This window comes from Tenrec ecaudatus, chromosome 11 (assembly GCF_050624435.1).
Source record: "Tenrec ecaudatus isolate mTenEca1 chromosome 11, mTenEca1.hap1, whole genome shotgun sequence".
NCBI classification, from domain to species: Eukaryota; Metazoa; Chordata; class Mammalia; order Afrosoricida; family Tenrecidae; genus Tenrec; species Tenrec ecaudatus.
The window spans coordinates 108,036,737-108,052,623 of record NC_134540.1 but is presented as its reverse complement, the minus strand read 5'-3'; positions in this window follow the sequence as shown (position 1 = coordinate 108,052,623).

Here is a 15,887-nt window from a genome sequence, read left to right as displayed (position 1 = left end):
TAGAGCAGCTGCCGGCAGCTTGACACTGTTGGACAGCCTTCTCTTGTCCGGGGCCCCACTCGAAGCTGCCATCTTTTGGGATCACTTCATATATCGCAGAGCAGCACACCCAAACGAAGTCCATGTTGCCTTCAAGATCCAAAGTGGCCCACCAGGCATTGTGTCTCCTTTATGGTTGTGGGAGGAGGCAGATGAAATAACTTTAGTAGTGATATCTCGACATGCTCTACATTACTGGACCCCCCAGAAATATCAAAGTGGGAGGGCACTTGAAATTCTATCTGGTTCATTTCCTACCCTCTAGCATGCAGATGTTTTATCAATAATTCTAAAGCCATTGATATTTCTTTCTCACCAGGTCCAATCAGCATCATTTCATCAAGGTAATGAACCAGTGTGACATTTTGTTGGGGGTAACTGCAATCAAGGTCCCTGGGGACTAAAATTGTGGCATTATCTCAGACAGTTGAAATAAACCTAAGGAGAATTATAAAATGTACTGTTGCCTTTGCCAGCTAAAGGCAAACTGCTTCTGGCAGTCCTGTATAATGGGAATTGAGAAAAAAGGCATCGGCCAGATCAATAGCTGCATACCATTTATTAGGAGAGAGATTAATTTGTTTAAGCAAAGAAATAACATCTGGAATAGCAAGTAGCTGCCATTGTTGTCACCACCTCATTAAATGTATGATAATCCATTGTCATATGCTAAGATACATATGATTTTTTCAAAGGAAAAATAGGTGAGTTACATGGGGATGTGGTGTGTCCTTCAGTCCTTGATGGTGACACAAATCTTTGGAATATTGCATTGCTTGGTTTCCTGTTTTCCGGGGCAGAGGCAGTTCTAATGGCTTCCACTTGACTTTCCCTATAATAATAGTCCATATTCCAGGTTTCCAATAGGGTGGTTCTGACAGTTTCTGAGCATGTCTGCTCCAATAATGCATTCTGGAACTGGGGAAAATACTACAAATGGGTTTGCAGACCACTGGACCCACTGTGAGACAGACCTGAGCTAAGCGTTTATAACTTGACCTCCATACCCTCCCACTCTGATTGGAGGGCCTTTAAAATATTTTAAGTAAACTTGGATTAATATAAACTTAGATCCAATCTCCAGCAATTCCTAAAAAGTCTTATTATTTCCTTTATCCCAATGAACTGTGACACTTGTGAAAGATTGCAGATCTCTTAGGGAAAACTAGGAGAAAGACGAATGGTATAAATGTCTGTCCTGTACTGGAGATCCTTCCTCAAAGGAACCCAGGCACCACTCCATTAAAAGGGTGTGAGTCTGGCTTCAGCCTGGGACATGATTAAAGGTCATGACTCTATTCTGGTGATTTAAATTAATTGTGCTTTCTTTATTTTAGCACTATGAATATTACTTACAGAAATAAAACTGAATTCAAAAATATGTATTGCATTAGATAAATCTACTGCCCAAGACCTCTTTAGAATATTGAAAAGAAAGGATCCTAGTCTGAGGACTAAGGTGTGTCTGACCCAAGCCATGATATTTTCAATTGCTTGTGAAATATGCATGTGAATGTTGGGCATTGAATAAGGAAGACCAAAGAAGAATAGATGTCTTTGAATTGTGGTGCTTCTGAACAGTATTGAAAGTGCTGTGGATTGCTGAAAGGACAAGCAAACCTGTCTTGGAAGAATTAGGTCCAGAGTGCTATCCAGAAGCATGGATAGCAAGATGTTGTTTGATATATTTTGGACATGTTGTCAGGAGAAACCAGTGCCTGGAGAAGGACATCATGCTTGGCAGGCTAAAGGGACAATGAAGGCGAGGAAGAGCCTCAAGGCAATTGACTGACACAGTGCCTGCAGCCATGGGCTCAAGCACAGGAACAATTGTGATGATGGTGCAGGACCAGCAGTGTTTTGTTGTCCATAGGATTTCTATGGGTTGGAACTGGCTCAGTGGTACCTAACAACTATGCAAGAAGTACCAATCTGACAAAATTTTAAAAAGATATTAAATACCCCATCACCCAGAGCCTCATTTCTCACCCCCATTTCAACTTTTGGTAATGCTGATTGGGATAGTAGCTTTCTTACTTCACATCATGGATTAAAAGCACCCCACAGTGCTATTAAGCCTAATTAGACCTGAAAACCAATTTATAAAACTGGTCTTTGCAACTTAGTTTCTCTGAAATCACTCCTGGTCCCAAATGTGCTAGGTTGGGTTCTCTAGAAGCAGGAGGAGGAAGTCAAGACAGTGGGGGGGGGGGGGGGGGAGGCGGCATAGACTTATAAATACAAAAGTGTTATAAGTCCAAGATCTTCAGAATAAATCCATCATTGGCAGTCCATCCTCCTGAGATCAGCAGGCCACAGAACAGGAGAATGAAGAACCAGATGCAAGGCCCAGCTCCAGCAGACTGTGAAAGGCCAGAGAGGATTTGACTTTACTCATTGGCTTGCTCGTAGGAAAGGACACACCTTCGAATTCTGCCCCCATCCTTGCCTGAGAGTGTCTATTTGATGTAAACCCTCATTATCACAGGCATCGAAAACATGTCTTCAGAGTCTTTATCAGGAGAAGAAAGCCTCATTGTCTGAAAAACATGAAAATGCCAAAAGATGGCCCTTTGCGCCTATTAAATAACAGCGAGCCATGATTGAGCATCTCCTTTCAATTCGTTCTGGGGTACTCACTGCCTGACTGCTTTGTGGCAGGATGTCTGCAGCTCTGAATCAATGGTACCATTTAAGAAGCCTGTCTTTCTGAGAGAAGCTTGTGAGCTTCTTAGAAAGCCTTTATGCTGTGTTAGCTTGTAAACTAAATATTGCATGCAGCTCCCAATGCAATAATGCTCCTCTTTTTCTAATAATAATTTGCTGGAACTAATTGGATACAGGACACAGCTAGTTGATGGGCTATTTGAAATGTTCTAGTTAGCATCTGACGCAAGACATAGTTGAAGAAAGGAAAACTCCCTGCCTTTTTTATCCTCTCTCTTTTTTAAAACACAATACACATTTTATGATTTTATTTTGTTATTGTAGGGGAAATACATGAGGGAGCTTCAAAAATATGTGGGGAAATGGAATTGAAAGATGATGTACTTAAACAACAAAACATTGACCAATTCAACAGTCCTTTCAGTTACTTTGTACAACTCGGTGACATTTACCCTGTTGATCACATTGTACAACTATCATTAGTAGGTGTTTCCAAAGTATCCCACAGTTATTAAAAGAAATGCAGGAACTCTGGTGGTGGAGTGGATTAAGCACTTGGGCCATGAATTTTTAAATGCCAGCTGCTCTAAGCAAAAGGAGAAAGTGTCTGATCCCATAAAAATGTACAGTCTTGGAAACCCAGAGGAGCAGTCACACTCTGACCTGTAGGGTCACTGTGAGTCAGACTCGACTCTAGTGGTAGGGGGTGCGGGTGCAGTGTTTTAGGCTATTCAGAGAAATTCAATGTCCCCTAAGCAAATGCTGCCCTTTTCTCCCTCCCACTCCTGCTAACCACCAATAGGCTGTGGTCTATGTATGTCCCAATTTCAAATAAGTGGAGTCACACAATAATTGTCTGATCTCATAATAATTTGGGGTCTGGCTTATGTCATGCAGTGTGTTCAAGGTTCATCCATGTATCATGTGTCAGAGTTCCATTTATTTTTACAGCTTAATAATAGTCCATTGTATTTGGGTGGATATTTAAGCTGGTTCCACTTTTTATCTATTGTGAACCATGACCTTTTGAAAATAATTTTTTGTTATAAAAATAAAGAGAGCACAATATTTATCAACTCAACATGCAATTTAACTAATTACATCAATCATACTGTGCAATCATCACCAATTTTCATTGCCACAGATTCTGTCACCATAAACAAGATGTCAGTGTTACCTAAACAATGATTTTGCCTCTATGGGGAGGACTATAAATAGCCACTATATTACTGTAGAAGGAGATTTCAAAATTTTCATGTAAAAATTAAATTAAGCGATAATGGAATCCCCCCCCCCCATGAACTTTTGAAGTCCTTTCATATCTCCTTATGATTTTACATCCTTACAGGGAGTATAGAAATCATGGATCTCTTTGGAAGACAATGACTATTTGTGATGATTATTACATTAGATTTGAGTAATTTTTGTATAAACACAGATGGTTTTCCTCATTTTTAACTGAAGTATAATTATAAAACATACCAAATGCAAAGCTATAACAAAGAGAACGCTTTGGCAGTTTCAGCATGACTTTTTCTCAGAGGTGGGGACTACAAGCCCAGTTCATAGAATATGTCTAGATTAGCTCTCAGAACCTTGACTATCCTATAAGGTAGCAACTAACTACATACCTATATAATGCAAATTAACTAAAATTAAAAAATCAATTCTATCTATATTCAAGTTCTTAAAAACCAGTTGCCCTCAGCATCTACCCTTGCTCCTGGTGATCCCTCATGTGTCAGACTATAACTGTGCTCCATAGGGTTTTTCAATGGCTGGTTTTAGTAATAAATTACCAGGACTTTCTTAAGAAATAACTCTGGTTGGACTCAAACCTCCAACCTTTGTTAGCAGCCAAATGCATTAACAATTTGGCTCAACCACGAACTCCTTCAATCATCAGCTACCAAATTAGTCATTTTCAACATTGCAGAAATCCCACTGAAGTGTTTCACTGAGACTTCTGGGAAGATGGTGCTGATATAAAGTTATCTACCTGGAGCTCCCATTGTGTAACCACCAGATCAGTGGGTAAGGGGGCCAATTTGGGGGATTTGAATGTGAGGCTGGGTCTCTCAGCACCACAGGGTTCTCTTGTCAGTGTTCCTCTTCCAATGTTGACCCATGGAGAGCTCAGCTGTGTTCACCTAGTGCATTCCATTTTCACTACACTCGCCCACATCTTGCCTCTCTTTTTAGTGGGGTGGTAATTGCCAGTTTCCCCTCTCTCTCCATCCCCCAAAACACACACACACACACACACACACACACACACACACAGGTTGGTGACTTGCCAGTGTGGGGAAGTAGCCCCCAAAGAATCTGTCACTCAAGGGCAACCCACACCTCACATCTGTGCAGACATCTGAAGTCACTAGATGCTGGAACCCAAGGCAGCCATCTGAACAGAATTCCCATTGGTATAATCCCTTAAGGATGTTCTGCTCCCTCCCCTAATTGCATGGGCACAGCTTGGCTCTCCAGCTATCTAGAGAGAGATCCTGCCCCAGTGAGAGATAAACATAGCTCAAACCCACAGCAGGCTTCAAGAGGTTGTTAGATTTGTTCTTATTTTCTTTTGAGAAAGAAAACTCTTTCCTCAGGCATAGAAAATGGAACCCAGTATTTGTGAGTTTCTTGGAGACTTCCCTGCCCCTGACTAGGCAGTTGGTAGACAATGGGACTCACTGTCCTTAGCAAGATCACCTCTGATCCACTACAATAGCCTATTTCCATCCTGGGACTAAATGCAAGGAACAGATAGGTCTGAGTTGTGCAGAAATCCACAATAAAGGATCCTTCTGTTATAAACACAATAACTAAAAGGGTGTACTCTCTCTACATAATATATAGGGTTGATAAGTGAATCTGGTAGATTTCATACACCACTCACTTATCCCAACCACCATAACCTCTAGATCCTGCTTTCTCCACCTTCGTAACACAGACACTCTCATAACTTAGCAGGTAAAATCACATCTCCCATAATCCTCTTCTCCAACTAATTAAAAATTACTGTACATAATAGGAAGGCTTCCTATCATTAATATCACCACTTAAAACCTATTCCTGAGCACCTATATCTTATTCTTCCTACCAACCCAACTAACAATCCTTTCTTATCTACACACTGCACGTTTTCAAGCACCTATCTGATCCTCCCCTAACCTAATGGAAATTCAGGAGTTAAGGAATGATGTAGGAGAAATAAAGGTCAAGGCACATGATCACACCAATAGAATGGAAGAAATGGAAAATTGAATGAGCGAACTTGAAGATAACCTAGCAGAATTCAGCAAATGAGTACAAAAATCAACCAAAAAGAGCAAAGAAACATGAAGAAAGCCTGAGGATGATCTGGGATTCCATGAAGTTAAACAATATTTGAATGATTGGGGTGGCTGAGGAGGAAGAAACAAATAAGCCTTCCATTAAAATAGTAGAGGAATTCTTAGTAGATAATTTCACCAATATCACAAAGGAGGAGACAGTAAGCATTCAGGAAGCAGAAAGAACAACAAAACAACAATTAGATTAACACCCCCACATCTCCCCCAAACAAACAAAAAACACATCAAGACACACAGGAATCAAATTATCCAACTTTAAGGTAAAGGAGAGAATCATGAAAACAGCTAGAGAGAGAAAAAAAGCAAGCACATAATAAAGTAAACAGATAAGAATAAGCTCAGACCTCTCTGCAGAAACCATGCAGGAAAGAAGAATTCGGAGCAACATATTCTGAAAGTTGAAAGACAACTGAAGTCCAAGAATCCCTTATCCAGCACAGCTCTCCATCAATTTTGAAGGAGAAATAAGTTATCTCAAACAAAGAAACATCTAGAGAATTCATAAAAACAAAACTAGCATCACAAAAATACTTTCCAGTTCTTTATGGGCTTTAAAGCGACAACCACAGCACTCAAACGTGAGACCACTACAGGATGTAACACCACCCATAAACCAGCACCCTGAAAAAAGTACCCAAAACGTTACATACCTAGTGGAGAAACTAAGACAAGAATAAGCTCATCACACATACGCACCACCCTATAAAAGGGGAAGAAAGGAAAATATCAAACACAAATAGTATGAGATGACAGCAACTAACTTGCATTTCAATTTGATTCTCCTGAATGCCTATAGTCTAAACACACCACTCAAAAGACAAAGAGTACCAGACTACAATAGACAACAGGATCCATCAATCTGCTGCCTTCAAGGGACACATCTCAAACTCACAGAGAAAAATGGACTAACAAAAAGTTTTACCAAGCTAACAGAAATTTTAAAAAGCAGGGGGCATTATTAATCTCGGGTAAAGGTACACAGTATAACGAGAGTTAATAATGGCCATTACATTATGCTCAAAGGATCAATAGACCAAAATTTTATACCCATAATAAACATATAAGTGCCCAACCAAAGACCCTCAAAATTCATCAACCAAATTCTCCTAGAGATGAAAAGAGGGATCACCAGCTCAACAATTATAGGAGGTGATCTCACACAAGACATTACTCTCAAAGAAAGGTAGGTCAACAGGTAAGAAACGGAATAAGGAAATGGAAAAACTGAACAACAAAATCAAACAACTCAACCTCCTAGATGTTTACAAAGCTCTCCAACCAACAGAAAGAAAAAAAAATACATTCTCCAAAGCACACAACACATATTCTAAAATAGACGACATGCTGGGACATAAAGCAAGCTTGAGAAAATTCAAAAGCATTGAACTCATTCAAACCATCTTATCTGGCCATAGCATCACAATGCTGGAAATCAACAACAGAAATAATTAAAAAAACAAAGACAGCCACTGGGACACTCAATAACACAGTACTCAAAAAAGACTTGGCAAAAGCCCAAATTAGAGAGGAAATTAGGACTTTTCTAGAAACGAAAGAGAATTAGACCACAACATACCAAAACGTATGGTACAAAGACTGTTATCAGAGGTCACTTTTTTGCAAAAAATGCACACATGAAAAAAGAGAAGAGAATCATGTTCAGCAACTTAATACAGCACCTCTAGCAACTAGAACAAAGTCAATAGCACAATTCTTCCAACAGCAAAAGAAAAGAAATAAAAATTAGGGTGGAAATAAATGAATTGGAAAACAGAAAAACAAAGGGAAAACATCAACAAAGTAAAAAGTTGGTTCTTTGAAAGGATCAACAAAATTGACAAAACTGCTAGCAAACTTAACAAAGAAAAAGAAGGAACAGATGTCAATATCTAGAATTAGAAAATAAACAGCGGAAATCACAACAGAGTCATATGAAATAAAAAGATTAATAACACAGGGCTACAAAAGACTATTCCAAAAATTCAATAATTTGGAGGACATGGACAAATCCCTGGAAAATCATTTTCTCCCAAAATTAATGCATCTAGACATTAAGAACTGCAAAAGGAGAAATAGGGTAGGTCATCAAAGAACACCCAACTAAAAACAGTTCTGGCCCAGAGGGCTTCACAGAAGAATTCTGCTAAGCATTCAAAGAATTGCCGATACCAATCCTACTCTTCCAGAACATAAAAAGGGACAGCAAACTCCCAAACTCATTCTATGAAGCCAGCACAACCCTGACACCCAAACCAGGCAAAGGCCTCTCAAGGACAGAGAACTACAGACTGATATCTCTCATGAACAGAAATGCAAAAATCCTCATCAAAATCCTGGTCTATAGAATCCAACAACGTATCAAAAAAATAATACATCGTGACCAAGTGGGATTCATACCAGGGATGCAGGGATGGTTCAACATTTGAAAAAACAACAAACATAACCCACCACATTAACAAGAAAAAGGATAAGAACCATATGTTCACATCAATTGATGCCAAAAAAAAAAGCGATTGATAACACCCAACACCCATTGCTAATAAAAGCTCTCAAGAAGATAGGATTAGACGGGAATATCCTCAATATAATGAAGACGATGTGGCAGTTACATAACCTCCTGTCAACTTGAGTGAAGGGGTGGAATCTAGCCTGTCAATCAGGTCATAGCCAATGAGGCCTCTGTGTGGGCATGGCCTTCTCCTGAGGATTCTGGAAAATCCTGTCTTCCTTCCTGGAGGCAGGACACACACACACTCCCTGCAAGACATTTCTGTTGACCCCGCCACATGGAGCTGCTGATGGAGCCAGAGCCCTGGAGCTGGAGGAGCCACATGGAGACCCAAACCAGTACTGAGATGCTTTCACCACCACTGTATCCACAAGACTTTCTTCCCACTGCCCTGTGATCTTCCTGCTTTGATGTCATTGCATGTGCTGCACGAATCTGAAGAGGAATTTATAGACTGGTATTGGACAGATGGGCTAATATCGTACTCATGGACTTGTATCTGCACTGAGCTGGGAGATTTACTCAATATACAATTGCTCTTTTATATAAAGCTTTATTATGCACATATGAGTGTCTATGAATTTGTTTCTCTAGTCAACCCGGACTAACACAGGCTACATGGAAAGAACCAAAAGCCAATATTACACTCAATGGAGAAAAGCTGAAAACATTTCCACTGAATAAAGGAACCTGACAAGGATGCCCCTTATCCCCACTTTTGTTCAACATTACACTGGAAGTCCTAGCCAGTACCATAAGGCAATGGCAAGAAATCAAGGGAGTACAATTGGGTAAAGAATCGAAACTTTTGTTGTTAGTAGACAATATTCTCAATTTTATATATTGAGAATCCTAAGATTCCACACAGGGTTGCTGTAAACAATGGAGCTTTTTAGAGTGGCAGGATACATGATCAACAAGCACAAGTTAATTTGATCTCTTTATTCCAGTGATGGGAATACCAAAAAAGATATCGAGGAGATAATACCATTCACAATAGCCATGCAAAAGCTGCAAGACCAACTAACACTAAACCTAAACAAACAAAAAGACCCCATGACCTGTATGAAGAAAACTACAGAGCACTACTACAAGAGACCAAAAAGGATCTATACAAATGGAAGGATAGCCCATGTTTATGGACTGAAAGGCTCAATATTGTGAAAATGTCCGTACAATCTACAGTAATCTACAAATTCAATCCAATCCCTATCCAAATTCCTTTCACAAGGACAGGGAAGAAGCCCAGGATAGGTAAGAGCTCCTCAAAAAGAAGAAAAATGTAGGTGCTCTTGCACTCTCCAACCTCAAAACATGCTATACAGCCACTGTTGTCAAAACAGCCTTGTACTGGTATGATGATAGATACGCAGACAATTGGATCAAGACAGAAAACCCCGAAATAAAAACATCAGCAGACAGACGGCTGATTTTTTACAAAGGCCCAAATAGCAGGAAATGGGAAGCAGATGCACCCTTCACTAAAATGGTGCTGCGAAAACTGGATATCCACCTGCAGAATGAACAAGTCCCATATCTCACCCATGCCTCCAAGCAAACTCAAGGTGGATCAAAGACCTAAATCCCAAACCCAAAACTAACAGGATCATCACTGAGAAAATTGGGGCAAATCTAGGTGCAAGGAATACATGGGCTATCAGAAACCACAAAGGAAAAGCATTCTGTGGAAAACAAAATATATGTGGGACTTATTAAAAATAAAACACCTGTGTACATTGAAAGACTTCATTAAAAAATTAAAAAGATAGCTCACAGACATAACAAAGGACTAACTACTAAAATCTACAGTTTGTCCCAAGCCTACAGCAAGAAAAATCTAATAACCCTCTGAGAAGGTGGGCAAAGGACCTGAACAGACGGTTCACAAAGGAGGACACTGGAATGGCTAATAAACACATGAAGAAATTGTTCCTGGCCACTAGCCATCTGGGAAATACAAGTCAAACACCCATGAGATACCATAATTGTTGTCCAATTTTTTAAAAACTAAGAACAACTAATGTTGAAAAGTATGTGATGAAATTGGAACTCTTATCCACTGCTGGCAGACTTGTTAATATGTGCAGCCACTGTGGAAGGTGATATGCTGATAATTGCAACAGATGACAATTGAACTACCATATTATCCAACAATATCATTACTGGGCATATTCCCAAAAGAAATAAGAAAAAGATCATGAGCAGACAGGTGCTTCCCTATGTCTATTGAGTATAATTCACAACAGCAAGAAACTGGAAACAGCCTAAATTCCCATCAGTAGATAAGTGGATTAACAAAAAACTCTGGTATATACATACACACAATAGAATACTATGCATCCCTTAAAAACGGCGATGAAACCATGAAACACCTCAAGTCGTGGAGGGACATTATGCTGAGTGAAGTTAGTCAAGCACAAAAGGACAAATACTGTCTGAGTCCAGTGCTGTAGAAACACGCAGCAGACTGGGCACAAGTTCAGGCTTATACGACATTCAGTTTTCTGGTTCGAGGGACCAGGCAGCCAGATAGAGAGCTTGACTGGTGCCAATGAACAGGCCATCATCCACTCGGTGTAGGTATTTTGAAGGTCATCTGGCCACCGGGCACCTCACGTCAGCTGGGATTGAATGGTCAAGGGAGGGAAAGGGGATGTTGTCTCTTGAGTTGTTTTCATGTAACTCTAGGATGGGTTCCTGCCCCAGAAAGGGAGACAGCCCGATCAGAGGGATGAGGGACACTGACAGGGACAACAACTCAGGAGTGGGGAAAAGGAACAACCAGGTCTGGGGAACACAAATGCATGTCTATTTGTAGGAAAAGAGGAAGAACTGACTTCCAGGTATGGGGAAGAATTACTGAAAATACTTTTAGGGACATTAGGAGGGGGAGTGTCTTTGCTGGCATGCAACGAATGAGCAACATTGAATTTGGGTGTCGGGGGCTATCCAGGGACCCAGGCCAGGTGCCGTGGAATGATCAAACCGAATCCTGGATCTTCAAGGCACACAGCATGTTCGAGAGGCTACATCGGTGAGATCCCATGTGGAAACTCCACTGGGTGAGCTGGACTCCACCTCAAACTAAGAACTCAAGTCAGAAAATACATGGTGTCTGAGGAAGCAGAAGACAGTTGTACACAAAAAAGATCTGGTTGCATCAACACCCTATATGCTATATTAAGATACATATTATTCTGGAAAACCTATTCTGGGCAGTCTATTTTTGTTGTTGTTTATGCTAGTTCATGTTAAGGGATATCTCAGAGGTGCTACGTCATTGCTCTGTCAACCTCTTGGAGTTGTGTTATTTGTTTTTCTGGTTTTGGGTAAATAAAATCCAGGATTCACTTGGTAAATGAAGCCTATAGACACAGCAAATAGAACAAGGACTTTGGGGGGTGGGCGTGGGGATGGGGGTGGCGTTACAATGGTGGGGAGATAAAAGGAAGATGGTGTCAAGGGTCCACGAAAGAAAATTATGTTTGGAAACTGACTATGGAAGCAATAGTACAATTCTGATCGACATGATTGAATTGTAGAATGATATGGAATATGTATTACTCCTGAGTAATAGCAAATTAAAAGAAAAATCAAACAAAGAAAAAAGCATAGCTCCAGAAATGGGTTTCGTTTGCACTAAATCCTAGCTCCAATTTAAGAAAAATTAGTTCTTCCATCATGGCCCTGCTCTATACTCATCCTCAGGAAGGGAACACAGATGATATAGATGCTATCTATAGCCCAATGTGGCAAAGAATTTAGATGGTGCTCACCTATCAGAAAAAAATAGCATCTGGGATCTTACAGGTTTGTCTCCAAACAGGCGGCCAACTAGGTGGGATGTTAACTAAGTCCACTTGTGTGGTAGTTACATCATCTGGTGTTGATTTGCGGGCTCAGAGTGAAGGGGTGGAGTCTAGCCTGTCAGTCAGGTAGTAGCTTGATGACCTTATTTGGAGGCACAAAAGAGATAAATAGCTTGCTAGAGGCAGGGCGCAGATTTACTCCCCGAGAGATGCTCTACTGACAAGACGCATGGTACTATGCTGATATATCCCGTGTCCTGGGAGCTGTATGAGCCAGTGGAGACCCTTGCCAGCACTGAGAAGCGTCTCCCACCACTGTATCCACAAGACTTTGCACCCACTGGCTTGTGATCTTCCTGCATTCGGCTCGTTGCATGTGTTTCGGGAGTCTGAAGAAGACTTCATAGATTGGTATCAGAGTTATGGGCTCATATTGGACTTATGGACTTGATCTGGACTGTGCTGAGGTGTTTTCGCAATATTCAATTGCTCTTGTATATTAAGCTCTTTCTTATACCCATATGAGTTTCCCTTGTGTGGTAGTTACATAATCCGGTGTCAGTTTAGGACTTGAGAGGATTAAGAGTGAAGCTGTGTAGTCTAGTCTGTCAATCAGATCATAGCCAAAGAGGCCTCTGTGTGGCCATGGCCTTTTCCTGGGAATTCTGAGAACTCCTAGAAATTTCCTCCTTGGAGGTGGGAGAGACTCTTTCTCTGCTCACTCCCTGGAAGACACTACTGACAAGACACATGGAACTACTCTAGTGCCCTTCGGTCAGCAGTTCTCGCCTGGGTATTGACCCCTTTGGGGGTCAAATGAACCTTTCAAAGGGGTCGCCCAATTCATACCAGTAGCAAAATTACAGTTATCAAATATCAACAAAAATAATTTTATGGTTGCGGGCTCACCACAACATGAGGAACTGCATTAAAGGTCACAGCATTAGGAAGGTTGAGAACCACTGCCTTAGTTGGAGAAGCCAGAAGACTGTGAGAGCTGAGGTGCTTACACTGTCATTGGATCCAAAGACATTCTACCCACTGGCCTGTGATCCTCCTGCATTTGGCGTCATTGCATGTGTTTGTGAGTATGAAGACGACTTAATAGATCAGTATCAGATATATGGGCTAATATCGGATTTAAGGCCTTGGACTGGACTAGGTGGGGATACTTTCTTATTGTATAATTACCCTTTATATAAACTCTCTTATAAACATATGAGCTTCTATGGATTCGTTTCTCTAGTCTAACCAGACTAGCACAACTGGCTGTGTTTTCTAGTCTACCTGGACTATCACAACGTGGAAGAAGCACACCATCATTAGTCAACAAAGGATTGTAAACCATATAACCCCAAATTGAAGGAGGGATTAGTACCAGAGCCTGAATTGTGAGAGTCAGGTGTGCCAAAGGCGATGGACGACAGTGGGAGTCCAAGTTTTATTTGTGAAACTCCACAGGAAATAAGTCTCCGGAGAACACCCTTTATCTACAATTGAGGGATGAGAGGAAAGAGGTTACAAAACAGAGTGCTTTGGAGAGATGAGTATAGAAGGTCTAAGGCACAAATCTGACTTGAACAGTTAAAACTTTGTCAGTAGATCCCGCCTCGGATGCATGCTGGACCTGATCTGGTTTCCATTATTTCCTGTATTTGGGGGTGGTTTGGTTTTTCTTTGTTCATATTAGGGTGTATCTCTGAGGTTTCATCTCATTGGCTGTCATAGTCTTGAAGTTTTGTTGTATGGTTTTCCGTTTTCTGGTAAATGAAACTCGGGATTGATGAACCTCTACAGACACCAAGTAGAATAAGGGTTGTTGTTTTGTTTGTTTTTTCTGGGGTGGGGGTGGGGGGATTGTACAATGGTGGTGTGAAAGGGAGATGGTGTAAAGGAGTCCATGTAGAAGAAGAATGTTTGGAAATGATTGCGGTAGCAATTGTACAATTCTACCTGATGTGATTGTACTATGGAATGATATGATAGATCTATTAAATCCCAAGTCATAATAAATGTTTTTCAAGTGCTATACTAAATAATACTGAATCCACTAAGTAATTATCCAAATCATTCATACTTGACCTTGCAGAACATTAATTTTCCCAATCAGCAAATAGGGTTTCCTGATACCTGGAGGCTGAGTCTTCATGGTCACGCGCAGGAAGGCCACATGGTGAGAAAGTATTTTGGATCAGAAAGGACAAGGATTGCTTTCAGCACTGTTGGTACAAGCTATGTAAGTCAGGATGAGTCACTCAGCTCCTTTGAGTCTGTCTTTTTATTTGTCTTATGAAAAGACGATGCTGAATGTTCTTCAAAGCTTGCTGTGCCTTAAAACCTTAATATGTTACTGAGTTATTTTAATAAGGTTGCTTACTGATTAAGTTCAGTGAATTATATTTGGGTTTTGCGTAGCCATGATTTTTCTTTGAAACATTCTGACTTTCCCAACATTCAGCGGAGGAAAAGGAAATGAATTGCCATTTTCCTTTTTATGGATATTTTACTAAATTGGAGTCATCACTCCACCCCACTTTTGGAAGATAACCTAAAAAGTGCTGGTCATTCAGCTGTTTTCAATATCAAGATCCTTGGCTTTTATGTGCAGGATCCAAGTTTTCACCTTCCTTCCAAAAGTTTGGGCGTCTTGCAGACTTATCCTGTGAAAAATGCTCAGTTTAGACTTTGAGTTTGTTCTTTGGCTAGTAAACCATGGCCTTTGTTCTTCAACACGATGATCAGTATAGAAAAAAACAACTTTGCCTTTGAGGTTTTGACATGAAAGTATACATCCTTGTAGCCTTTGTTTAATTGACATGAAATAAATGGCAATACAATGCTTTCATTTGGGGAATTTATAAGTCAATATTAAAATTAAGGAGACCATCTTAATTTCACTTTGTATATGGTGGCCATCTGCACAAACCAAAAAAAAAAAAAAATGAAAACTTTTCCTTTGAGAACGCTTCTGTGAGCACTGATGCTTGGATTTCTGGCCCAAATGACTCATCCACAGCCATCATCCATCTGTCACTGGGGCTTGAACATTGCTACGATGTTGAACAGATTTTTAGAAGATCTTCTAGAAAAATATGAACTAGCAATGAAAGTCTGGCAATCGACTTTTCAGAATGTGGTTATTGTTGTTGTTAGGTGCCATCAAGTCAGCCCCCACCCACAGCAATGATATACACAACCCTTTCAAGATCAGCCAATGAAAACCCTTATGAATCGCAATGGTCCTCTTTGAAATTGATTGTGGAGATGGCGCAGGACCAGACAGCATTGCAGCTTCCTCTGGCTTGGAGTGGGTGGCTATGAGTGACTTGTATTGTTGGCAGCTGACAGCAACAAGAGTAAGTACAGCTCTGCTCTAGAAGGTGTTTCTGGTGGTGTCCCTAAAACATCTTTCCTGAAACTCTAGCTTTCCAGAATGTTAATAGAGAAGACACAGGCAAATAGAGACACACATAAGATTAAAAAACTAAGAACTAAAAAGTCAGGCAGTTG